The sequence below is a fragment of the Podarcis gaigeae genome (genome assembly GCF_964106915.1).
Source record: "Podarcis gaigeae genome assembly, chromosome: 17".
In the NCBI taxonomy this organism is placed as follows: Eukaryota; Metazoa; Chordata; class Lepidosauria; order Squamata; family Lacertidae; genus Podarcis; species Podarcis gaigeae.
In genome coordinates this window covers 6,847,793-6,873,309 of record NC_139694.1, presented here as the reverse complement: position 1 = coordinate 6,873,309, position 25,517 = coordinate 6,847,793, and the positions used below count along the sequence as shown (strand labels likewise).

At 44.5% G+C, this 25,517-nt stretch overlaps 1 long non-coding RNA gene across 2 annotated transcripts in view; it reads right to left on the bottom strand.

Annotated features, from left to right (window-relative positions):
• Positions 1–24,959, bottom strand: part of LOC310835281 — a 28,886-nt gene extending 3,927 nt beyond the window's left edge. Inside the window, exons 1-3 of one of the 2 annotated variants that reach the window (XR_014559501.1) lie at positions 24,805–24,959; positions 21,664–21,914; positions 2,451–2,608 (exon numbers count right to left, since the gene is read on the bottom strand). This is a non-coding gene — a long non-coding RNA (uncharacterized lncRNA). Of the gene's footprint in view, positions 1–2,450; positions 2,609–21,663; positions 21,915–24,804 lie in introns of those variants that run through there. The other variant, XR_014559500.1, reaches the window with a different exon arrangement.
• Positions 24,960–25,517: the final 558 nt, after the last annotated feature.

Below are 25,517 nucleotides of genomic sequence, written 5' to 3'. Positions count from 1 at the left end.
TAAACGGCGCTCCATGTGCTGCGCTGGCTCGCCAGATGCAGCTTGTCATGCTGGCCACGTGACCCGGAAGTGTCTGCGGACAGCGCTGGCTCCCGGTCTCTAGAGTGAGATGGGCGCACAACCCTAGAGTCTGGCAAGACTGGCCCGAACGGGCAGGGGTACCTTTACCTTTACTCCTTAGAGAAGCCTGAAATATATCCTGGCCCTGGGCATGGGGCCAAGCACCGCCATTGGACTTATTCTTAACCTTGTTAAGGATAGCAATTTAATTTGCGGACATTGTAAATGCTTATATGCATCACTATGTTTTTAAATTTGATTGGTTGGTAACTGAATTCTAGAGAGTTCTCTGGCAATTCTCATGTGATTGGTTAATGCTGGTCACATGGGAGGTATCTAGCGAAGGAGAGACTCCGTTTATGTGAAGCCAGATGACTGTGTCTTAGAATCCACTGTGAACACTGCTAAGTTGAATAGAGTGTTGGAGTGCTTCTCCTCTGCTTGAAAAAAAGAGAGCAAAGCTGCAGGTGACGGTAAAAGTGGAAATCTCTCATAGGAGCTGCAAAGCATGGCTGACCTGAGATACAGAAGGCTGAGGGCTGAGCTCCGGAAAGAAAGGAAAATACAGTTGTTTGGAAGTTAGAAGAAGAGACTAAACCTATGCTTGGTGAAGCATGTGACTGTAAATATTATGTTTTAATTATTCTATAACTACAGTGGTGCCCCGCAAGACAAACGCCTCGCAAGACGGAAAACCCGCTAGACGAAAGGGTTTTCCGTTTTGGAGGCGCTTCGCAAAACGAATTTCCCTATGGGCTTGCTTCGCAAGACGAAAATGTCTTGCGAGTTCTTGCGGGGTTTTTTCCCCTTTCCCCCCCTTTTCCTAAGCCCTAAGCCACTTATCAGCTGATCCGCTGATAAGCCGCTTATCAGCTGATCCGCTAAAAGCCACTAAACCGCTAATAGCGCTAATCCACTAAGCTGTCAATGGGCTTGCTTCACAAGACGAAGAAACCGCTATACGAAGAGCCTCACGGAACGGATTAATTTCGTCTTGCGAGGCACCACTGTACAAGTTTCTGCAAGTAAAGTTCCAAAGAAGGATGTCAATCATATATATGATTTCAGCTTCTTAGCTGCATTTTCACTACCATCATTTCAACAAACCTATGCATATTAGAATTTTTGCACTAAAATGCTTATGAAATTTCATGAGGACTTAAAAAAAACATTGCAGACTGATGTCGAAATGTAAACTTGAGATGGGGAAATAATGTTGGATTTGCCCATCCCTCCTCCTTCGTTCACACTCAGCGGCTGCCTAAGGACCCACACTGACAACAACAAATACTAGCATTTCAAAGGAAACCCCTCTATGCCTAACAAGGTGTTATTTTCCAGCTTTTTTATGGTAATTTGACTCTACCTGAGGTGCAATTTTGTTTGACGTTTTGCATGCATTGTGTGTGGCTCTGTAACGGGCAATTCGGAGTCTTGCCAGATCGTTCTGTGTCTCTGTGATGGGTCAAGTTCAGGCATAGACAGTTGTGTCGTATTCAGCAAAAGCTTTTGTTAATGTTGTCTGACTCTGTGACTGCCTGCCTGCCTGCCTGTAGTCTAATTTAATAGAAGCCACAAGTCTAGCCTGTTGTTGCTTATGCAGTCTACATGCCAGTATTCTCAATTTATTTTAGAGGAACGACTTCACTCAAGTCAGCTGACGGTCAGGTTTTGTTCTAGACCTGGGCTCAGTGAACTTTTTAAGTATGAGAAAGGAAGGTTGAGGGACAAAAGCTGGATTTTTCTCCAAAAATTTCCTTACCCCCCCCAACTTGTTCATTTGGTTCCACTTCCCATCCCACCACAAGAAAGATATATTTTTGCCGAATACATGACCCTGCCCTCATTCTGAATACTCAAGCCTATTTACAACTAGTTTGCTATGACAGAAATGGACAGGTGGCCCCAATGAAGCAAAATGCATTGGTGTTGAAAGTCGTAAATGACTTGGGCCCCCAAAATCCGAAAGATCACTACCATCCTTAAAGGCCTTTTTCAGTGTTAAGATCAGCAGAGGGGGTTGTTCCACCACCCCCAGAAGAAGAAGAGGAGTTTGGATTTGATATCCTGCTTTATCACTACCTGAAGGAGTCTCAAAGTGGCTAATGTTCTCCTTTCCCTTCCTCCCCCACAACAAACACTCTGTGAGGTGAGTGGGGCTAAGAGACTTCAGAGAAGTGTGACTAGCCCAAGGTCACCCAGCAGCTGCATGTGGAGGAGCGGGGAATCGAACCCGGTTCACCAGATTACGAGTCCAGTGCTCTTAACCACTACACCACACTGGCTCTCAGAAGTGAAGGGAATACTGACTCTGACACACACATGTCTGTACTATGAGCCAAGTTTTCTCTTCCCCTTTGCTAGCCCAAAGACAGCACTCTTCCATACAATGTGACTGCAAAACTGCAGGGCTGAGCTGTATGGAGGTCCTGGGTCATGTCCAATGGGCACATAAAGCAGCTACCTTGCTAAAAACTCAGTGGGTCTGGATCAGGTCAGTGCCTGGATGAGAGATCAGCTGTGAACTCCATTCACAATCCCTTTTGCTCTATGATGAAAAAAAGGGAGGGTATAAATCTACACAACAATAAACAAACAAATACATAATAACTACTGATCATAATACTTAATGATTAAAACCAAATATATTTCCAGTGAAGCTGTGGCCGCAGAGGCTTATGCTTTGATTTCTAATCACCCCAGTAAGAAATTGGAAAGAAAGTCAGTTCAGCACATTCTGTTATTTACCTAATAAAGGAGAGATTCGATAGCAAAATCATTTCATGCTCATTCTTTGCACAATGGTCTTTTGTTGGCAGCTCTTTGTTAAATGAAAACAGCAATGCAGAATGCCAGTCTTAATTAAATTTAGAGAGCGAGGGTTCTTTGGTGAAATAACGCAGAAAGACCACTGAGCCTCCTATGAAATAACTTGTGAACACAGCTTGTGTTCTGCAAGTGTAATCCTATCCCTGGTTGCCGTTGCAAAACCTCCCTCCAGCAGTCTGAGGCTGGTCCAAGTGTGTGATGGAGAAACTCCCAAGTCCTTTCATTACTATTGCATATGTGATTTGGCCAGATCTCTGTTGGAGCACTGCTGGCTGATGTTATAAAGTGCTATTATGGGTGGTAAAAGGGAAAGGGAAAGCACCCCTGGACAGTTGAGTCCAGTCAAAGGCAACTATGGGGTTGCGGCGCTCATCTCGCTTCAGGCTAAGGGAGCCAGTGTTTGTCCACAGACAGCTTTCCGGGTCATGTGGCCAGCATGACTAAACTGCTTCCGGCTCAATGGGACACGATGACAGAAACCAGAGCGCACGGAAACGCCATTTACCTTCCCACCACATTTATCTACTTGCACTGGTGTGCTTTCAAACTGCTAGGTTGGCAGGAGCTGGGACAGAGCAACGGGAGCTCACTCTGTTGCGGGGATTTGAACCGCTGACCTTCTGATCAGCAAGCCCAAGAGGCTCAGTGGTTTAGACCACAGCACCACTCACATCCCTGATGATGATGATGATGATGATGATGATACTTGAGCAGTTTGCCTTTGCGTCTAGCTTGATGTGTTTTCATTTTGTGGCCGAGTAGGTATTCAGAGTTGTGTCTCCCTGGCCCTAATCCAGCACTTCAACCGCTAAACCACACAAATTTTCTGGCTGCAAACAAACAAATACAAGCTGCAGAAGAACTCTGGGCACTCAAAACCAACAACTCAGGGTGGCAGAGTAGGAGATGGGTTGTTCTGTCTCCTTGAGAACAAGCCACCAAGCCAAACCTGTTGTGTCAGGATTTGCTGATCAGAAGGTTGGCAGTTCGAATCCCTGCGACTGGGTGAGCTCCCTTTGCTCTGTCTCAGCTCCTGCCAACCTAGCAGTTCAAAAGCACGCCAGTGCAAGTAGATAAATAGGTACCTCTGCGACAGGAAGGTAAATGGCGTTTCCATGTGCTCTGGCTTCCGTCATGGTGTTTTGTTGTGCCAGAAGTGGTTTAGTCCTTCTGGCCACATGACCCGGAAAGCTGTCTGTGGACAAATGCCAGCTCCCTCGGCCTGAAAGCGAGATGAGCGCTACAACCCCATAGTCGCCTTTGACTGGACTTAACCATCCAGGGGGTCTTTACCTTCTTCTTTTTTATCAAGTTTGGACAACTTGGAACAGAGTTAGCCCATGGAGAGCTATGAAGACGCATACAGTGGGCAGGGGGAACAGAGCAAGCAAAATTCCAAAGCAAGGAGTTGCCAGGAGGAAAAATAACCGAGGGTCTTGAGTTGAAACAAATACCCACCATTACACTGCAGGGTCTGTGTATCACAAGGGCTGTCTTAACTGCTAAGTACTCCTATCAATTGGGTAAGTAGTTTGTCTAGACTAGAGAATGGATGAGAGCAAACCTTCCTTTTGTCTTGGCCACAGATGACTTGCAGGGTTGGCCCAGGTTGAGCAAAAGAGCAGAATCTTCTCTTTTTATATAAATCTCACTAAATAGCATTGTGTTTCTAAATGTTTCTAAAGTTTTTTTCCCCCTCCTGGGCCAACAGCAGCAATAACTGTCAAAACGCGCCATAAAAATGCTGTTTTCTTCCTGCATTTTGGCATTCCTTGATCTGTAGTGCTTGGTGTTCGCTGAAAACCCTCAGGGCTAATGTCTCTCTTGTTCTTTGTTTAAAAAGTAACACGAGCTTTCCTTTTCTTTTTCTTTTTTTTTAAAAACTTCTATCTGAACAAGAAACAATAAAAGGGTTGAAAACTCTATAATGCTGCCAGCGTCCCAAGGTGTAAAATATGCCAGCTTTCTATATACACGCAGCTCAGCCTCCTTTATCCAAACTGGCAGGCAGACTTCAAAAACATTCAGATGGGGATTTTGATGAACAAGAAGGTTATTTATGTGAGACAGTCTTGCAGTTAAGCGCACATCCAAAAGTTAACCGTTTCTATAAAACAGTATAAAATATTAATTAAAAAAAAATACTGGTAAAACCAACAGACTTTTAATCAGGTGATATATGTTGTTTAGTCGTTTAGTTGTGTCCGACTCTTCGTGACCCCCTGGACCAGAGCACACCAGGCACTCCTGTCTTCCACTGCCTCCCGCAGTTTGGTCAAACTCATGCTGGTAGCTTCAAAAACACTATCCAACCATCTCATCCTCTGCTGCCCCCTTCTCCTAGTGCCCTCCATCTTTCCCAACATCAGGGTCTTTTCCAGGGAGTCTTCTCTTCTCATGAGGTGGCCAAAGTATTAGAGCCTCAGCTTCAGAATCTGTCCATCCAGTGAGCACCCAGGGCTGATTTCCTTAAGAATGGATGTGTTTGATCTTCTTGCGGTCCATGGGACTCTCAAGAGTCTCCTCCAGCACCATAATTCAAAAGCATCAATTCTTCAGCGATCAGCCTTCTTTATGATCCAGCTCTCACTTCCATACATCACTACTGGGAAAACCATGGCTTTAACTATACGGACCTTTGTTGGCAAGGTGATGTCGCTGCTTTTTAAGATGCTGAATATGGAATAATATGCAGTTGTAAATGTTGACAGTAGGACCCGTGGAGGAGATGGGGGAAAGTTTTGAGATTCGGAGAAATCTCTCTATATGTGGATTTGGGTTGCTATAAACTTTTATTTGTAAAATCAAATAAAAATTATTTTTTTAAAAAGGAAGAAGAAGGTAATGAAGACTCTCCCCCCCTGACCCTTTTACAATTCCAGAATTGCATCCAGCCTCTGGCTCTGCTGTCCAGAGCCTCTCTCCATCCCAACCAGCTTGCTTGCTTGGCTTTTTCCATCCTCTTTCCATCTGCAGTTGCATCCTTCTCTTTGCAGGCTTCTTTCCTCCCTCAGCTCTGCCCCCCTGCACCGTCCCTCTGCACCCACTGTTCCAGCCACCCTGCCTACAAAGGGGTCTGTTCTTGGTCAGTTGAGTGAATTGAGTCAACCCTCTATCAGAGGAGCTCCAGGTCGCACAGCAGAAAAGCATTTTCTATTACCGGTTTCTCCTGTGTGCCAGTTGAATTTTTCCTTTCTTCTTTTTTTTTTTTAAAAAGCAGGAGGCAGCTGAATTCTGCGCTAGTGCGCGCGCACAGAACACCGGTCCTTTCTCCTGTTGATTTCCTTGCCCAATTAGACATGCCATTAAATTGCAAGACCTAAAGGACAGTAAATTCAAAGCGAGGTAAATAAATGCAAAGGCATTGCCACGCTCCTCCGAGTGTATTTAAATTGACACTGCCAAGAATAAACACATCTCACCTGCCAAGTTGCTAATAACTTCTCAGGGTGTCAAAATGAAGTGTTTTTTTCCAGCAACGTATGATCTGGCCTATTTATGCTGTTTCTTCCTTTTGCATTCCCGGTTACTTCCAGGACCCATGCAAATCAATGCGTCTGTTCAAATGTTATTTCTGTGTCTCCCCCCCCACCCCCGAGTGTTTATTTAATTTTTTTAACAGAAGAATCATAAAAATAAATGAACAATCCCCTTCGTAGAAAACATTGATAGTTGCTCTATAATTATATTGCAACATGCAAGCACTTTTTAAAAAGTCATTGCATGGCTCACAGAGCAGAATCTGGCTCCTTGTGTTTGCACCAAATGAAAAGCACCCATGTATCTGTGAAGTAAAGTTACCAGATTTTTTCCAATGAATCCGGGGACACATTAATTAATTAATTAATTAATTAATTAATTAATTAATTACTACACGTTCGGGATGTTGAATGCTACAGTGATGGCAGTGGCAGAGGGGTGGCTGCCGCCTTAACCTCAACCGCCACACTTCCACTTCCTCTGAGGCTTCTATCTCTTTTCTCCATGAGCCTGGGCAGCCCCTGAGTTGTTGGTTCTTTGGTAGTGGTGGTGGGGAAGCATTGCCACACTGCCTTTCGGAGCATCCCCATCCCAGCTCCTACTTGCGTGCAAGCAGGAGGGGGCAGGGATCTCTCAGGCAGCACAATGTCTCCCCATTGGAGCAGCCCCAATCCCATTCCTACTTGTGTGCAAGCAAGAGGGGGCAGGGATCCCTCAGCTAGGAAGGGAAGCTTCCCATTGCCTAACCAAGATATCCCTGCCCCCTCCTGCTTCCACACAAGCTCTGATAGGCAGCATGAAGCCTCCCTTCACAGCTTAGTTGCTGGAGTCAGGGAAGGTGGAGGCAGCCTGGAAGCTGCATCTTAGAGCCCCTGCACCACCATCATATGGGGACTTCTGAGCAGCCCCTGAAGCCAGCCAGAGCCAACTGCTCTGGGCTGCTGAGACTGCCGCTGCTGCGTTTCCTGGGGACATTAGATGAAATCCGGGGACATTCCGGGGATGGAATTTGTCCGGGGATTTATTCACAAATCCGGGGGCTGTCCCTGGGAAACGGGGACATCTGGTCACCCTACTATAAAGTGATCCTGAGATATTATCCCATGGCTAATTCTACCACACCGAGCAAGCTTCTCATGCAGTTCCCTCTGCCAAATCCTAGTCATCCGGCCTCTCAGCATAAAACCCTCCTGCAATTTCCAGTGTTGGGCCAGCTCCCTATGAGCCACAGCTAGCAAATAGTTGGCCCAGTCTGTATGCAGAACTCTTCTGAAGGATATGTGTAGACAAGATGGCCAAAGCAGGAACCAGGGTCTAGGTTGTAATTTCTGAGATCATCCACCCAAATCATCTGTTTGTAGTTTTCTGAATCAGTGAGTCTAACTCCCTGCATCCCCTCCAACCCTTAGGTGAGATGGTCGTCTTGATCTGGTGCATCTTTAGCAGAGATGATTTGACACTTATATAGAGATGACGTTCAGAGCAGTTTCTCATATCAGAGCAGATGTAGCACGCAATAGCTATTGTTGTCAAACTGCTTCCCATTCACCACCTGGGATGGATAACTCCAGGTATGCTTTTGTTTTCCTTTCCATTGTGCCCACGGACAATTTTAGTGATAGCTGTCACTATCCTATACAGGAGCAGGTGGTGCTGTGGTCTAAACCACTGAGCCTCTTGGACTTGCCGATCAGAAGGTCGGCAGTTCGAATCCCCATGGAGCTGGAGCAGTACCTATTTATCCACTTGCACTTTGACATGCTTTCGAACTGCTAGGTTGGCAGGAGATGGGACCGAAAAACAGGAGCTCACCTTGTCGCGGGGATTTGAACCGCCGACCTTCTGATTGGCAAGTCCTAGGCTCTGTGGTTTAACCCACAGCGCCAGCCGCGTCCCTTTACCTTTACCTTTACTTTTACCACCAGGGGTCCTTAACCTTTTTTGCTGGAGCACTTTCAAATTGGGCTGAAATACCAAATATATGATGCTTTCATTGAAGCTTGCTGGACTATTCAGTTTGGCACATACACGTTTTTGTTTCCCCAATGCTTTAATCCTGTGGTACTTAAATATGCATAGGCGTTGGGTGAATGTGGGAATAGCACATACCAGCTTTTTTTTTTAAATGAAAAGAACGAAATTGACTTATTGCAGAAACCCCCATTGTGTTAAACCACTGCATGCTTCTCCCCCCCGTTTCTCATCATCTCCTTTTGATTTATCCCCGTCTTAGATTTGTTGCCTCTCGGGCAACTATTGCCCTGGGATAAAATAAATAAATGAATTATCAACTCTGCCAGGGCTTTCCCAAAGTGGATCTCAGAAAGGGGTAATGACAGATAGCGATGAACACTTCCCACAGATAAAAGCAAACAGAAGTCAATATTTTATCAGCCTAGTTGAAGGGATGGCTTAATTTATTTTAGTGGTCTAGTTGGCACTCTTGCTGGGAAAACCTAAAAGGCACCACCCACAAGCCGTTTTCCTAGATTGGAGAACCTATAATTTGGAAGAAATCTGTGATTAACTGAATGATGCATAAGCAATTGATTAATTAGATGAGTACATACGCTTTAAATTTGCATATGAATAAAGTTATTGTTCTTCAATTGTTCTTAGGTGCTTTTTAGATGCTGCAAACACTGGTACCATTTTAGAAGAGACTTTCCAAGTTTTGTGACAGAGGTGGAATGCCACTTCTAAGGTACTGTCTTTCAACCAGGGTTTTTGGAAGTGCTTGTTATCTAAAACTCTGTATGCCTACTTAAGCCAAATTCTTGTGTTTAGCACATGCACTAAAAATCCCTGCTGCCCAACTAATAGAAGGTTCGTATTCTCTGTTAGTTGACTAAATATGTTTCCGAGCACAATTCAAAGTGTTGGTGCTGACCTTTAAAGCCCTAAACGGCCTCGGTCCAGTATACCTGAAGGAGCGTCTCCACCTGTATCGTTCTGCCCGGACACTGAGGTCCAGCTCCAAGGGCCTTCTGGCGGTTCCCTCCCTGTGAGAAGCCAAGTTACAGGGAACCAGGCAGAGGGCCTTCTCGGTAGTGGCACCCACCCTGTGGAATGCCCTCCCACCAGATGTCAAAGAGAAAACTAACTACCAAACTTTTAGAAGACATCTGAAGGCTGCCCTGTTTAGGGAAGCTTTTAATGTTTAATAGGTTACTGTATTTTAGTGTTTTGTTGGAAGCCGCCCAGAGTGGCTGGGGAAACCCAGCCAGATGGATGGGGTATAAATAATATATTATTATTATTATTATTATTATTATTATTATTATTATTATTATTATTATTATATACATACCCTCCAACATTTCTCCAATGAAAATAGGCCATCCCATTCCATAAGGATAATTTTACTATTTATACCCTACACATCTTACTGGGTTGCCCCAGCCACTCTGAGCAGCTTCCAACATCTATAAAAACACAGTAGAACATTAAACATTTTAAAAACTTCCCTATACAGGATTGCCTTCTGACAGCTTGGGGGGTTGGATAACTCCATACCCTGCAACATTATTCTGAAGGGAAAGTGGGACATTCCGAGATCAAATCAGAAACCGGCATGGCTTCTCTAAATCAGGTACATCCCTAGAAAATAGGGACAGTTGGATGGTCTGTAAATATTGCAGCCTTGAAAACTTGCATCCTGGAATAGCAGGAGGAGCAAGAGATTGTAAACTTGTACTCTGAGAATATAGATGGAAAAGAAAAATGCAATGTTGTGTCTTGGCTTGCCTCATTACATAGCTGGTAGGCAGAATTTGGTTTCCAGGGCCGTAAATTGTGCATGCCTAAATGGTTGGAAAAGCTTCTCATACATAATTTTTTATTAGTTTTTTTAACATACCATTTTCAACAGTAATTAAACATATTTTTACATCTTATTCAATATTTTGACTTCCATCAGTCCAGTCTGAAAATTTCCCCATCTAATATCTTAGTATACATTTCTTATTTTGCCTGTTACATTTAAAACTCATAACCCATATCTCTATTCTTTATCTACTTTGTAGCACTTTATATATTTCTCCCTACAAAACTTATTTTAGTCCTAATGGTGCAATTTGTTGATTACAATTGCTCTTCAAATAGTTCATATACTTCTTCCCATCTTCTGTAAATCTCTGTTCCCGCCGGTTTTGAATCCTTCCTGTCATTTTGTCCAATTCTGCAGAGTCCATTATTTTCGCCTGCCATTCTTCTTCCGTCGGAATTTCTTCTCGCTTCCATTTCTGGGCTATGGAAAAGCTTCTCCTGTTCCGTTTCTCTTAAAGGCACAGGAACAGATCCAGTTAAAAAGGAGGAGTGGCACCTCTATGCTACCACGAGAGAGCTGGTTTCGCTGCACCCGAAATCCAGCACGTACCCGCAGTGGGATCTGAATGTGCTGGACTTGCTCCGAACAGGTCCATGCAATCCGTTGCATTGCTCAGTCCCGGATACTTCTGAGGTATGCAAAACCCTCCTAGCTTCTTTTGCAATCCTGTCCAAGGGGAGAAATTCCTTTCGCCCAAACTGTCACCTCATATCCTGCAGCAGGAGGTCTCGGTGCTTCTTATCGCTCCCGTTGCATGCCCAAACTGCACTGACTTGTCTGAAAATGATCCAGCTCTGCTTATTTTAAAGCCACTTGAAAAATAATTTAACTCGCGGAATGACATAGCAAATTACATATGGACGGTGGTGATAATATGTTCTTAGGTAGCAGAGGGGGTTGCAGAGGGGAGAAATCGTTTCTGAACGCTCTAGAAAAATTCCCTGTAAGTTGAAAATGAATGGAATCCAACAGGGAAGGAAGTATTCCCTGCTGGGCTAATGGTCTCTGTTTAAGTAGGGCTTATCTGGCTTTTAAGCAAGCCATGGTTAATAAAAAGGAAAAGTGGGATTGGAAGCTTCAAATCTTCTCAGCAGAGAATGGAAGCTTGAGGTTGCTGCTACTAGTTCAGGTTGCCCCAAACCATGGTTTACCAAGGCACTCATTATCGTATCTCAGGTTGCTCCCTCATGCAAAAACATTCAAACAACACAACTCACTGCAGGTTTATTTTTTATTTATTTTTATTAAAAATATATATTCAATTTTACACTATACAAGTCATACCTTGTGTTGCATTTGCTTCATGGTACATTTTTTTCAGGTTGTGTCCCGTGGTGACCTGGAAGTACCGGAAAGGGATACTTCCGGGTTTCGCCACTCGCACATGCACAGACGCGCAAATTGATGTGACACGCAGGCACAGAAGTGGCAAATCGTGACCCGTGTACACGCAGACGTGGGTTGTTTTCTGCTCATGTTGTGAACGGGCCTCCAGAACGGATACCGTTCGCAACCAGAGGTACCACTGTACATTGAATTCAAACATTAATCATAAACATCAACGTTTAGGATTCCCCAAATACTTAGACTTCCCTCCACACCTCCATGGTTTCCATTATCAAACATTTTCTACTGAATCATATAATTTCTCCATTTTTCTTAAAATAGTCCATTTTTAGCTTAGTTTTTAATACATTACAAGTGTTACTCAAATCCTGCCAAACTTTTTAGTTCCTTACAGTGTTCTCCTAAGTAACTTATAATTTTCCCCCATTCCTTATTAAAGCTTCTATCTTCATGATTTCTGATTTTCCTGGTCATTTTCGCCATTTCAGCGTAGTCCATCATCTTCATCAACCATTCGTCTCTAGTTAGGACTTGGTCTTCCTTCCAAACTCAGTGCAGGTTTAAAACTTTGTGAGCTGTGTTTCCTGTGTTTTGGATGGGTTTAAAGCCGTTTATAAATGTATTTATAAAAACATGTCTATATTGCTGCTCGGGTAAAAAAAAAGTGTGAGAGAGTATTCAAATCTTCTACTCATCGTCTGAAGCTGTCAACCCTGGAGCTGATTCACCTTGTTATTCTGGAGTCAGAGCTAAACTCTCTACTGGACAAGAGTTCTCAATGATGCATCCATCGTCTTGCCAACAAAGGTCCGTATAGTTAAAGCCATGGTTTTCCCAGTAGTGATGTATGGAAGTGAGAGCTGGACCATAAAGAAGGCTGATCGCTGAAGAATTGATGCTTTTGAATTATGGTGCTGGAGGAGACTCTTGAGAGTCCCATGGACTGCAAGAAGATCAAACCTATCCATTATTAAGGAAATCAGCCCTGAGTGCTCACGGGAAGGACAGATCCTGAAGCTGAGGCTCCAATACTTTGGCCACCTCATGAGAAGAGAAGACTCCCTGGAAAAGACCCTGATGTTGGGAAAGATGGAGGGCACAAGGAGAAGGGGACGACAGAGGACGAGATGGTTGGATAATGTTCTTGAAGCTACCAGCATGAGTCTGACCAAACTGCGAGAGGCAGTGGAAGACAGGAGTGCCTGGCGTGCTCTGGTCCATGGGGTCACGAAGAGTCGGACACGACTAAACAACTAAACAAAAACAGAGTGTGCAGTTGCAGCAGTGTGGGTTTGTGTGTGGATCTTTAAAAACAGCAGCATACTGACTTTGAGAACCTATGAAGCATAATTTGTAAAAGCAAGACAAGGATTGCAGCTCAGATAAGGATCCTGCCTTAGCCTAACCCGGGTTTGGCAACAGCTGATGATTCATTCTTTCAATCCCCTAATATTTATCTCTCAGCAACCAGGCATGACTCAAAACAAGACACTGCCTTTCCGAGGACAGCTGGGAATGTTTATTTCTGCCTAGTCCAGTACACTGTTTCCAACAGAGGCCAGCCTATGGGAAACCCCCAAGTAGGGACTGAAGGCCACAGCTCACCCTTGTCTGCATCTGAAGCTCAGAGGTTTTCTGCCTCTGAAAATGAAGGCTCAATTTAAATATCATGGCTTACCTCTCCTTTAATTTACCTCATCCCTTTCAATAGTCTAAGCTTGTGACCGTCTCCACAATTTGTGGTGATGTGTTCCATAAGTTCATCAAGTGTTTAGTGAATGTGTACATATTTTCTTTGGTCCCTCTGTCCTAACCTACTGCCAACTGATTTTATTGGGTTACTGAGAATATTGGAGAGATGGGGAAGAATGTCACTGTTTCTACAACCTGTACACTCCCTCTCCCAAAATTGCAAAGTCCCAGATGTTTCACCTACCACTACGCCAATGTGGTGTAGTGGTTAAAAGCGGTGGACTCGTAATCTGGTGAACCGGGTTCGCTTCCTCGCTCCTCCACATGCAGCTGCTGGGTGACCTTGGGCCAGTCACACTTCTCTGAAGTCTCTCAGCCTCACTCACCTCACAGAGTGTTTCTTGTGAGGGAGGAAGGGAAAGGAGAATGTTGGCTGCTTTGAGACTCCTTAAAGGGAGTGAAAGGCGGGATATCAAATCCAAACTCTTCCTCTTCTTCTTCTTTTCCTCATGGGAAAGGCTTTTCATCCCCTTCATAACTTTGTGAAGACACATAAAAAGCAAAGGTAGCTGTGTTGGTCCATAAGCAGGTGGGAAATCCTCCAAAATCCACAGCTGGACAATAATTTTACTGGCGCCAACCAAAATGTCACAAAATAGTTGCAAGCTTTTGAATTTTGCAGAAATACTCATCAAGCAAGATGTTACATGAAGCAGGAGATGGGGATAAAGATGCTTTTTAATTTTTTCCTCCTTTCTCCTCGCTCTGCTCTCTTTTCTGCTTCATGTAATGTTTTGTCTGATGGGGAACTCAAAAGCTTGCCACCGTTTTGCTCCATTTTGGGTGGTTCTTATAAAGCTTTTGCCCAACTGTGGAGTTTTCTACTGACTGTATCCTCTTTTGAGACGAGTCGAGTAACTAAACATTAGCACCACATTTGCCAATGTGGTCCCATGAGTGTTGGGGCACTCTTGAGATCTTCCGTTGACACCCATGAAGCCTCTGAGCCCCTCCACTCACTGCCCTCTTGGTCACAATGCAGTGAACGTGGTTACCTTTTTCTCCCTTGAAAAGTAAGTAGAGCGGAAGGAAGTTGGAAAAGTGACCCTCTTTCCCACTTCCTCTTTCAGTTCTATGTTCTTTCCAAGGCTCAGATAAATTCTGCTGTATCTAACTTTTACTTAGATCCCTTGGAAAAGGAAAGAGTGTGTGTGTGTAGGGCCGGATTTAGGTTTGATGAAGCCCTAAGCTACTGAAGGTAATGGGGCCCTTTATATGTCCAGCTGTCCTTTGTCAACAACAAATTGTCACTGTTTTTTGTGTTGAATATATGCTCTATGGTAATTTATGGACCTAATAAGTCCAAACACAACACAAAACACTGTTGCTGTATGTAGGTTTTATTTTATTTGTTTTTTTATCTTATATTTTGGAAATTTACATCCAGGTGTGTTTTTCCCCTTTACATTTTTTGGGGCCTCCTAAGATGGTGGGGCCATTAGCTATAGCTTGTTCAGCCTATACATAAATCCAGCAGTGTGTGTGTGTGTTCTCTCTTTCTATCTCTTTGTGAAAGTGGGAGAGAAAAGATCCAAGGGGAAAAACCCAAATGGGAATAAAATGTTGGCAAACCCTGCAATCTTTCAAGATTCCCCCCCCCCCCCTTTGATATTGCACTGTTTGTTTCCTTTAACTGAAAACTCATAGCATGCTGTTTACATGTATGCAATTCTTTTTTTCTGGGGGGACGCAAGGGTACGCATACCCCTAAACATTTTGTGAATCTAAGTTTGGCCTCATTGAGGGGCAGTATTTCAATATGAGTAAGAAAATGAGAGTACCCCTAAACATTATTTTTTTTTTTTAGAAAAAAAGCACTAGAGGTCAGTATTTGGTGTGCTGCTCTAGCAAAGCTTTGGAAGCTTGTGGATTTGGTAGAAATTCTCAGGAACTGTGAGATTAACAGCCCTGTGTACCCAGGACACTATTCTTACAAGTTTCCCCAAGACACTAAAATGGGAGTCATTGTCTGAAACCCCTCTATAAGAAACAGCATCTGGCTCTTCATCCTTTATCCCACCTCCCCCTTTTACATTCTCACTGCTTAATTTCACATCCTATTGCTAGCAATCCCTTGCCTTCCATTTATGGCTGCAATGTACATCTGTTTTATGAGCCAGTTTTGCATAAGAAAAGGGAGCCTGGGCAGTTAAACCTCCAGGACTTGGGGGCATCGCTTTTTAGGGTTTTCAAATGCAAATAGACCCTGTTGGGTAAAATTCCTCGAGAATTTTGCTCATTGTAAAACTATAATCCCCCCCCCCACTGCCCCAGGATGCTTTTCATGCCTTTTTTTATTGAAGGTGGTGGCACAACTCTAGAGCAAGTGGCTGGAGAGAGGCCATAGCTCAGCAGTCCAGCGCATACTTGGCATTCAGAAAGTTAAATCAATGGCATCTCCAGTCAAAGGACCTCAGAAAATAAGGCTGGGAGCGACCCCAAACCAGTGACTCAATCTGGAAACAGGGCTGAATGGGCCATTGCTTTCATGTACTACACGGGGGCTTCATTATATATCAGACATTCTGAGTTCCTTAAGCCTAATTTGTTCCTAATTTTGTGCACACCATTTAAGAGAAAAAAATACATTAGGAAGTATGGCAAAGAATCTAGTGACACCTAACTAATTTATGGTGATACGGCTTCTCCTTTGGCAATCACTCGTAGCTGAGTAAGATTGTCTTCCATAAACACGGTTTTAACAGTAAGTGACTGTGGAGGCCAATTCTGGATCCACACGTTCTTCCACAGTGGGGACATAGGTTTCAAGGTGGGACTTGATCACGGCAAGGGTTTGCCAAGCATGCCTTCCTCTTAGCGCATTTCTCCCTTTCATGCTGAGTTTGAGCGTCTTCAAAGCCCATGACACATTTGGTAAAGTCTGTTCTCCAACTAGAGCTCTCACAGGCCAGGGTCTCCCAGTTGTCAGTGTTTATACTACATTTTTTTAGATTTGCCTTGGGAGAGTCTTTGAACCTCTTTTGTTGACCACCAGCATTACGCTCACCATTTTTAAGTTTGGAGTTGAGTAGTTACTTTGGAAGATGATAATCAGGCATCCGCACAACATGACCAGTCCAACGAAGTTGATGTTGAAGAAGAATCATTGCTCTGACACTGGTGATACGTATCAAGGATGAGGAACCTTTGACCTTCCAGATGTTCCAAAACTACAACTTCCATCATCCCTTTGGCCATGCTTGCTGAGGCTGATGGGAGATGCAGCAACATCTGAAGAGCCAAAGGCCCCCCAAACCCTGGTATACATGGTATTTCATGGACTAGAGCAGGAATGAGAACCTGTGCCCCTCCAAACCTTGTTTGGTTTCAGCACCCATCATCTCTGATCATAGCTACTCTGGTTGGAACTGATGGAATCCAATAACATCTGGGAGGGGGTACAGGTCCCCTGTTCCTGGACTGATGAACTGGACCTTAGTCCACAGATTCTCATGCCACAATACATTTGTTAGTATTTAAGTTGCCACAAGACTCTTGTTGCTTTTGCTGCAAAGCCATTTCCGACCTGGGAGGAGAGGGGGTTGCGGGCAGAAATCCCTCCCACATCGCCACGCGGGGTGGTTAGGCATTGGCAGGGGTTAATTGTTATGCAAATGAAGAGGGGGGAGGAGCGCCATCACCTCCCCAAAATTGAATGGGTAGTCCGTTAGAGGACTCCGGGGGGCGTTGCCTTGTCCGAAACCTTGGAAGGTAAGGGCCTCCGGCATGCCCCAGAGCGGTGACACCCGTGGGATCCTAGTTGGCGTACTTCAACAGGACTCCCATGGCTTGTGGACAACCCTTCCCGGTCCCCATGCCGGGTAGTCGTTAGGAGCCAATGCCTAAGGCCAATACCTTTCAATTCTGTAATCAATAAAGTTGTGGCCTTTTTATGCCCATTAAACTTAAATTCTGTGTCCAGTGTCTTCATTTCACATGGGGGAGGGTCCTTGCCACACAACACAGACACTGTGAATGGTTACATTAGCAAAGGGACATTTCACTTGTATGTGTCAGGTGTGCATGCAGGAGCCAGGCCCTGTGACCAATAGGACTTTGCAGGACTGGGGCCTTCCTAAGTTTGTTCTTAAGAGGCAAGGTGCGGCCCCACAGGTGAGGCCGATTAGTAACTCACAGCACCTGGTGGCAAGAGCTGGGACGGGATATAAGGTCAGCATTTCCCTTCGGCTCTTTGCCACAGCAACAAGCTTCCGGCTTTGCTGCATTTGGCTTCTTGCTTCCTGGTCCTTGAACCTCAGTTTCTTGACTCCTTGCTTCTTGATCCTTGGACCCTTGACTTCATGACTCCTTGCTTCCTGACCCTCAGACCCTTGGCTTCTTGACTCCAGGCTCTCTGACCCTTGGACCCTTGGCTTCTTGACTCCTGGCTTCTGGACCCCCGTTCCTGCTCCCACCCCGCCATCTTGCTCCCAGTCCTGACATCCCCAGCCGGGACTTCGATCTCCCATGAACCAGACCGTGACAGTATGGAATAAAAAGGTCTTAGAATCTTGTTCCTTGGCATGACTCCAGAAGAGTGAATTCAGCCTTGTGGACCTTAAAACAGCCTTAAGGGATGCGGGTGGCGCTGTGTTCTAAACCACTGAGCCTCTTGGGCTTGCCGGTCAAAAGGTCAGCAGTTCGAATCCATGTGACGGAGTGAGCTCCCATTGCTCTGTCCCAGCTTCTGCCAACCTAGCAGTTTGAAAGCACACCCGTGGAAGTAGATAAATAGGTACCGCTGTAGCAGGAAGGTAAAGAATGTTTCTGTGCACTCTGGTTTCCGTCACAGTCTCCCATTACACCAGAAGCGGTTAGGTCATGCTGGCCACATGAGCGCCGCAACCCTTAAGTTGCCTTTGACTGGACTTAACCATCCAGGGTTCCTCTACCTTTACCTTTATGCTTAAGCATTTGCCTGGGAGCCATCAGTGACAAGGAATTCACATGGAAGTCCAAGCAGACAAGTGAGCAGCCTGGCTTAAGAGAGATGGGGCACCCGGCCCCTCCTCTGCACCATCATAGAAACCAGGTGGGCTGCCAGAGAAGGGAAAACCACCCCCTCCCAACCACAGAGAAATGCAACAGACCCGTTGCAGGAGAGAACTCATGAGGACTCAGCTGATGGAAACTATTTCCCATAGCTCAGTCCAGAGATATGCATGGTTTGGATGCCGTGGTTTTAACTGTGAGTCGCAGGGGCTAAGACAAAGAAAACAGTCACATTGAACATGCGGAGAGAGGGGAAGGTCCGTGGTTCTGTTTTACAGCATCTGTTTGGTACGGAAAAGGTCCCAGCTGTAATCCTGGCATCTCTAGGTAGGACTAGGAATGTCTCCTGCCTGAAATCCTGCTGCCAGTCGCATATAGACAATTTCTTGTGTCCTTTCCCTTCTGCTTCCTGCTCCAGCATTTGATAAGGCGCAAAAGGCATCGTTTCCATATAGATGAGAATTCCCTTTTTCAAAATTAAGCACCAAGTAGTTTGCATTTATTTCTCTGCCGATTCAGGAATTATTCCGAGAAATGGTTTACTTTTGGGATCACATTTTGAAGGTTACTTTCTCAGCCCAAAGGAGGAGAAGGATTAATCCTTTTTCTTTCCTCTGAAAGCCTGTCTTGTTAAAGAGCACAATTATAAAGCGGCAAAATCAAAAAGGACAATTATGTGGCTAATCCAGCAGCCATGTAATCGCATTATATACGGTCATGTATGGTGGTGGCAGACAGATGCACCCACTCACAGAGCTTCAAGCAAATCCCAGCCTTGTCTCATTTGACTTTGTGAATTCAGAGTTTCCTAAGTCTGAAGAGTTCCTTTTTCACTGGTCTATTTAAGTCTTTCATCATGCATTCAGACCTTAGGCGAAAAGGGGATCTGACCAAATTGTGAAAACAGATGTAATTTTTAAGAGAAGGAGACACAGTCCAGTACAAACATGCCTTTTTCAGTCTCCTGTTGAGACCTTTTTTAAAATAATAATAATAATAATAATCCTGCAATTTTACAGTGTGGTTAGCTGGACTGTGCAGGGTGTGTGAATTGGCTAGCACCCATGTCATCACCAACTTGCCTTACAGGGTCATTGTCAGGGCAGTGGAACTGTTCTTTTAAATGTTCTTGATTTGTGGGAAGGGTAAGGATGGCAGAAAATGACCCTTATAGATAGAAAGATATGCAGAGCAGTGTTCGGACAATGTCTGGTGAAATCTCAGAAGCCAAAGAAGGTGGTGGATAAAATTGTCACTAGTCTAAGTCTTAGAATCAGAATATCTGGCAACACATGTTCTCATTGTGGTGTCTAGCATATATACTTCTCAGTAGGTTACACTGAACACTTGTGGAGTTTTGGAAAAGTGCTTGGTCTTCATAGACAGACTGAGCCAAACTATTCCCCAGGAAAGTATATTATCAGTTGCCCTTTGGGAAGAATTATCAGTTTGTTCCTTTGTTTTTGTTTAATGCGGAAGATTCCTCATTTACCATTCCATGCTTGAATCATGCTTGCTGGTTGGTTCTGTTTGTCTGGCCTATGTTTCCACCTCAGTATATTTCTTTGGTAGTTCCCCTCGGCTCCATCATGCATAAGGCTAGAGAGAGAGGAATCTGCTTCCAGGACTTGGAGGTGCACAAAGGTGGCCTTTGATTGATGAGAGGCAGGTAGGGTGTTTCATTATGGAGAGTAGCTGTTGGATAATTTCATTAACCTGATGTGCACTTTTCATATTTCATCTTAATGCAGCCCTTAATCTTAATGGGTATTTGGCATTGCTAGAGTCTGCCTTGCAAGCTACCTATCCCTTGCTTTCACAGAACCTTAGTTAGCATTTTAATAGCGTGGGATAAAGCTCTTCTGTGGGGTTTTTTTAAATGCCTAGTAAGCATGGATCTCTCTCTCTCTCTCTCTCTCTCTCTCTCCTTCTCCTTCTCCTTCTCTGTCTGTCTCTCTGTGTCTGTGATTTCCCATGGACATGTTTCACTTGATTTCAGTTGTAGAATTTTCACCTGTTGGAAGTTCGGTTTTCAATCGTTCAGGAGCTGAAATGCTCGACGCCCAAGGCGTTTGGGAGCCAAGGAACGACTGTACTAGAGTAGATATGGGGACAGAGTTGGCATCTAGGTCTACCAGAGGGCCTAATCCCATACCCTCCAACATTCATCTGATGAAAATTTGTTGTTGTTTAGTCGTGTATGACTCTTTGTGACTCATGGACCAGAGCACGCCAGGCACTCCTGTCTTCCACTGCCTCCCGCAGTTTGGTCAAACTCATGCTGGTAGCTTCAAGAACACTGCCCAACCATCTCGTCCTCTGTCGTCCCCTTCTCCTTGTGCCCTCCATCATTCCCAGCATCAGGGTCTTTTCCATGGAGTCTTCTCTTCACACGAGGTGGCCAAAGTATTGGAGCCTCAGCTTCAGGATCTGTCCTTCCAGTGACCACTCAGGGCTGATTTCTTTAAGAATGAAATGAAATGAAATGAAAAGAAAAAAATATGAAAATAGCCCCCCCAAAAAAAAGTTTATGGGTATTGCCATTCAAATGGGATTCAAATGCAGGGTGGGACCTACCTGCCCCCCAATATTTTATTCAAGTTGACACCCCTGCAGCCAGGGGTGCAGCCAGCCAAATGTATAGGTTGTTGCACAGGAGGAAATTCCACAACCTTGGAGCTGTGACACCCCTAAAGAAGCATGCCCGGGGCAGCAGTGCAGGTTTTAGAAGCAGAAACTCTGGTGCATCTATGCTCATCTCAAGGGAAGTTGCCCATGCCCCATGAGAGGAAGGCAATTCTTTCTAGTTGAGGGCTTCTCTGTTCCCTGCCTTCGAGTGTAGTGACAAAAGAACATGCCTCCTGGAAACAATCTGGCGGTCCCAATTCTTCCAGTCTACAAATCTCAACATGTTCAGGGTGGCATGTCATAACTGTTCTGAAAGCAATTTCTTCTTCTTCTTCTTTTGACAAGACTGACAAAGACATCCAAAATCTGGGCCAGACTTTCCCTCAGGATGTTTCGGGAGAGCCAGAAGCCTTCTCTATCAGCTGCACTCCTGCCTGGGACCATAGATGTCTTCTCTCCTTTCATCTGAGGAAGGATTAAAGGCTGGCAAATGGAGGTGTCCGCTGAGATTAGCCCTGTCAGGTGAAGTTATACTCTTATCTCTTCAGCGCTGCTAGCAATTACTTCCAGAACATTTCAACTCATTTTACCTCAGCTGATGAAGGCTTGAGGTATGAGCTGAAATGTCCTGGAAGTAATTCTTAACAGTAATATAATTCTACTTGACATATTTATCCAACCATCCTTCTGCTAAAGACTATATACACTTTACTATATACACTTTATATCTATTGGTGAAATTGCACCTATCGTTTCCTTCTCTTACGGCAAGTGAAAGGAACTTGCAGTTCCATGCCTGCCAGTAACCGGTGTTATGAAGTCGAAAGGAGGTTCTGGAGTAATTCTACACGGGTGCTTCTTCCCTGAGGGCCAAAGCAGACATGGGTGAGGCAGCCATATTGGTTCTTGACCACTGGTTTTTGGTCCTTTGCCTTACATCCCTATCTCTTCAGACAATTTTCTCTCAGTCTGGTTCTCATCTGATATCAGAACTCACCTGGGGGAAAAGGGAGGGTAATTGAATGTGGTATGTAAGGATGGGGACGGTTAAGTTCACCTCACCCATATATATCATTTCCACCTGTCCAAGAAACCAAAAGTAGGAAATATTTTTTCAGTCTGAGGACCTTATTCCCTCTTGTGTAACCTTCTAGGAGGGCTGTTACATGCCAGTGGTGGATATTGTGATTTTATCCTGTGAACTGCCCTGAGACCTGTGGGTACCGACATCCCAAAGGAGCAAAAAAGACTCTTTATGTATGCGACAACAGCAGCACGGTTGTTACTAGCCCAGAGATGGAAAGAAGAAAGAGTCCCTAGACCACACCAAAATGGCAAAACTGACCGGAAAACTCAGAAACCAAGAAGACAAAAGCTTTAAGAAAGAATTTTTATTTATTTAGGAGACCACTGTAAGCAGATGAAAACATTAGCAAGATTTTAACTTCACTTGTAATATAACAAATATTATGGACAATATGGATAGATACAAAATATAGTCTATGAAATAATATGCAGTTGGAAATGTTGGAAACGCAGTTGGAAATGTTGACAATAGGACCCATGGAGGGGATGGGGGGAAGTCTCGAGATTCAGAGGAATCTCTTTTTATGGATATGTACTTGGTATTGCTGAACAGAAGGTCGGCGGTTCGAATCCCCGCCACGGGGTGAGCTCCTGTTGTTCGGTCCCAGCTCCTGCCAACCTAGCAGTTTGAAAGCACGTCAAAGTGCAAGTAGATAAATAGGTACCGCTCCGGCGGGAAGGGAAACAGCATTTCTGTGTGCTGCTCTGGTTCACCAGAAGTGGCTTAGTCATGCTGGCCACATGACCCAGAACCTGTACGCCGGTTCCCTCGGCCAGTAAAGCAAGATGAGCTCCACAACCCCAGAGTCATCCGCGACTGGACCTGACTGTCAGGGGTCCCTTTACCTTTGGTAATCGCAATAAATTTACATTTGTAAAATCAAATAAAAATGATTTTTTTAAAAAAAGAAGAAGGGTAACAAATAACCATTTCAGCCGAGGGAGAGACAGAGACCTGTGGGTATAGGGCTATCTATCTATCTATCTATCTATCTATCTATCTATCTATATCTGTCTATCATCTATCTATCTATTATAACATGCCCTGTTAGGGAAAGCTTACATGTACAGACTGGGTACATGCATGCCAGCTTGGGTAATATGAAAATTTTCCCCAACAAAGCAAATGTGGTCTCTGACACGGCATCTTGGTCTTTCTGGCTACTCCTGAATGGCCAATCATTTTCCATTCTCAATGAGCCTTTTTCTGTTGCTTTGTTTTCTGTTCCTCTGCTTCCACCTTGATTTGTTTTATTCTTTTATTTCCTTCTAGGTGTGCTTTGACAAATCTAATAATTCTGTCCCTCAAAATAAGCCCCCCTCCCTTTTGCCTTCAAAGTAAGATTTATAGTTCTGCAAAAGACATCAGCGGCAAACATAAATTTACTGGATGTATTGCTTACAGCCAAATAATACTTTTGTGCAGTTTGATTTTCTTTTGAGTCCTTAAGGTATAGTCATTCAGGGGTTTTCTGAACAATGCTATAAAGGGCTTGTGGTCTGTTTCAACCTGAAAGTCTGGCCTTAGATATATGTTGATGAAAGCATTCACAAGTAAACAAGATTCCCATCTACTCTTTCTCAATATGTGTATCTTGTTTCTGTGTCAGTAATTGATTTAGATGAATACCCCACTGGCAGAAGGCATCATGTTTCTGTAGACATACTGTTCCCGGCCTAGACGGTGACACATCAGTTGAAGTTTTGATGGGCCTATCTGGAGCAGAAAACTAATAACAGCTCTTGTACATTGTTGTTTGACAGTAATTCATGATTTCTCCCCTTGCTCATCCTGGCATCGTTCATTTTTATATTCCAAAGGTTTCCTTAGAGATGTTGCGTTTGTGGATAAGTTAATTTCCCCAGGTAATTTAGCATTCCCAGAAAGCTCTGAACATCTTTCTTTGATTAGAGTTGTGGCGACATTTCACTCATCTGAACTCTCCTCTGCCTCCCCAAAATAATTTGGAAACCTCCCACACTTTCCCACACTCTGTTTTTCTCTGCTCAGTTTTAGATTTGCAGCTTCTGTTGCTTCTCCTGACAAGTCCTAGTCTGTGATCGTGTGTCAGGGACCGTGCTGAGGAGGGCTGCGCTGAGGAAGAATGGTGGGAGCCATCTCCTCCCCCTGCTCCTGATCCTGAATCTTCCCAGGAGCAGCAGGACAGTATAGATTTGGAACAGTGGTTTGCAGAGGGACATCGTTCAGAAGGCAGAAGCTGGGAAATACGGAATGGGGAACAGCTAGGAGAAGAAACACTGGGAGAGAGAGGGTTAACAGATTCACAGTCTCTGGACAGCATTCACCCCACCCTTCCCCAAAGACATAGAGTGCTCAGAAAGTGTCAGAACAGAAAGAACAGAGGATACAAGCTCAGTTTACAAGACGTAGGAGTGACTTAGATTAATAGGGACGGAGAGGGGGAGTGACCCTTAATTGGGAGCACCGCCATTTCTAGGAGATTGGTTCTTTGTTCTCTCACTGTGATTATTAAAGATTGGTAAGACGTTCCTTTCTTTGATATTCTTATCTACTGCCACGAGGGGAGAAAGCTGATTCCCCGAAGCTTGACAGCATCCCAGCAGACCCCATTGCTGATAATGGTCCCTGGCCACCATCCCCCCACCTTAAAATAACTTGTTTTTGTCTGACAGCCTGATTTTAGCAGCCATTTTAATTTCCCACAATGCTCCTGACATCATTTGAGGCACTGCTCTGAGTGCTGCTGCCTACTGCCCCCATCATCAGGTGAGCCTTCCAGGGGCCACCAATGGACCACTAAACTCCAGCCTCTTCATACCTGGGGCTGGTCCTGCACTTCGCCAAAGCACCATCTTTCTCAGCCACCCAATTGCCCCCTCTTTCTGCCAATTCTGACGCTTACGGTTGCATCCTCATACCCTGCCCATTGAGGTCTGTTGTACAGCTGCTGTCTCCATCACTTTTGCTGCTTCCTCTGTCACAAACACCTGACCCAACACTCATGGCTTTGTGACATCAACAGTAATGTGGCCAATACCCACCCTCTGCTCAGAAAACTCTGCATATCCAGCAACCAGCGCACTTAAGGCATGGGACAAAAAGAGATTAGGGTGCAGATTGGTGTAGTGATGGCTGATGTCACAAAGACGTTGGTTTTACCCTAACTCTCCCATGGACAGATTCACAGTCTCTGGACAGCATTCACTCCCACCTTCCCCAAAGACATGGAGGGAGTGCTCAGAAAGAGCTGCTTTTACAAAAAGGTTTAAGAACCTAAATGGCACAAATTCAAAGAAAGGAATACAAGATAAGCTGTTTTAGATTTTAAACAAACTTAATCTGACACGCTCCCATGGTCTAGATGTTACTGCTGATGTTAAAGACTCTTAACCTTTTTGTAAAAGCAGCACTAGAATTTTCACAGTTGAGTCTTCAACCCTTAATTCCTGTGCTTTACTTTCTTCAAGTTGGGCTTTGTTTAAAACTTGCCATTTAGGTTTTCAAACCTTTTTTGTAAATTCGGTATTAGAA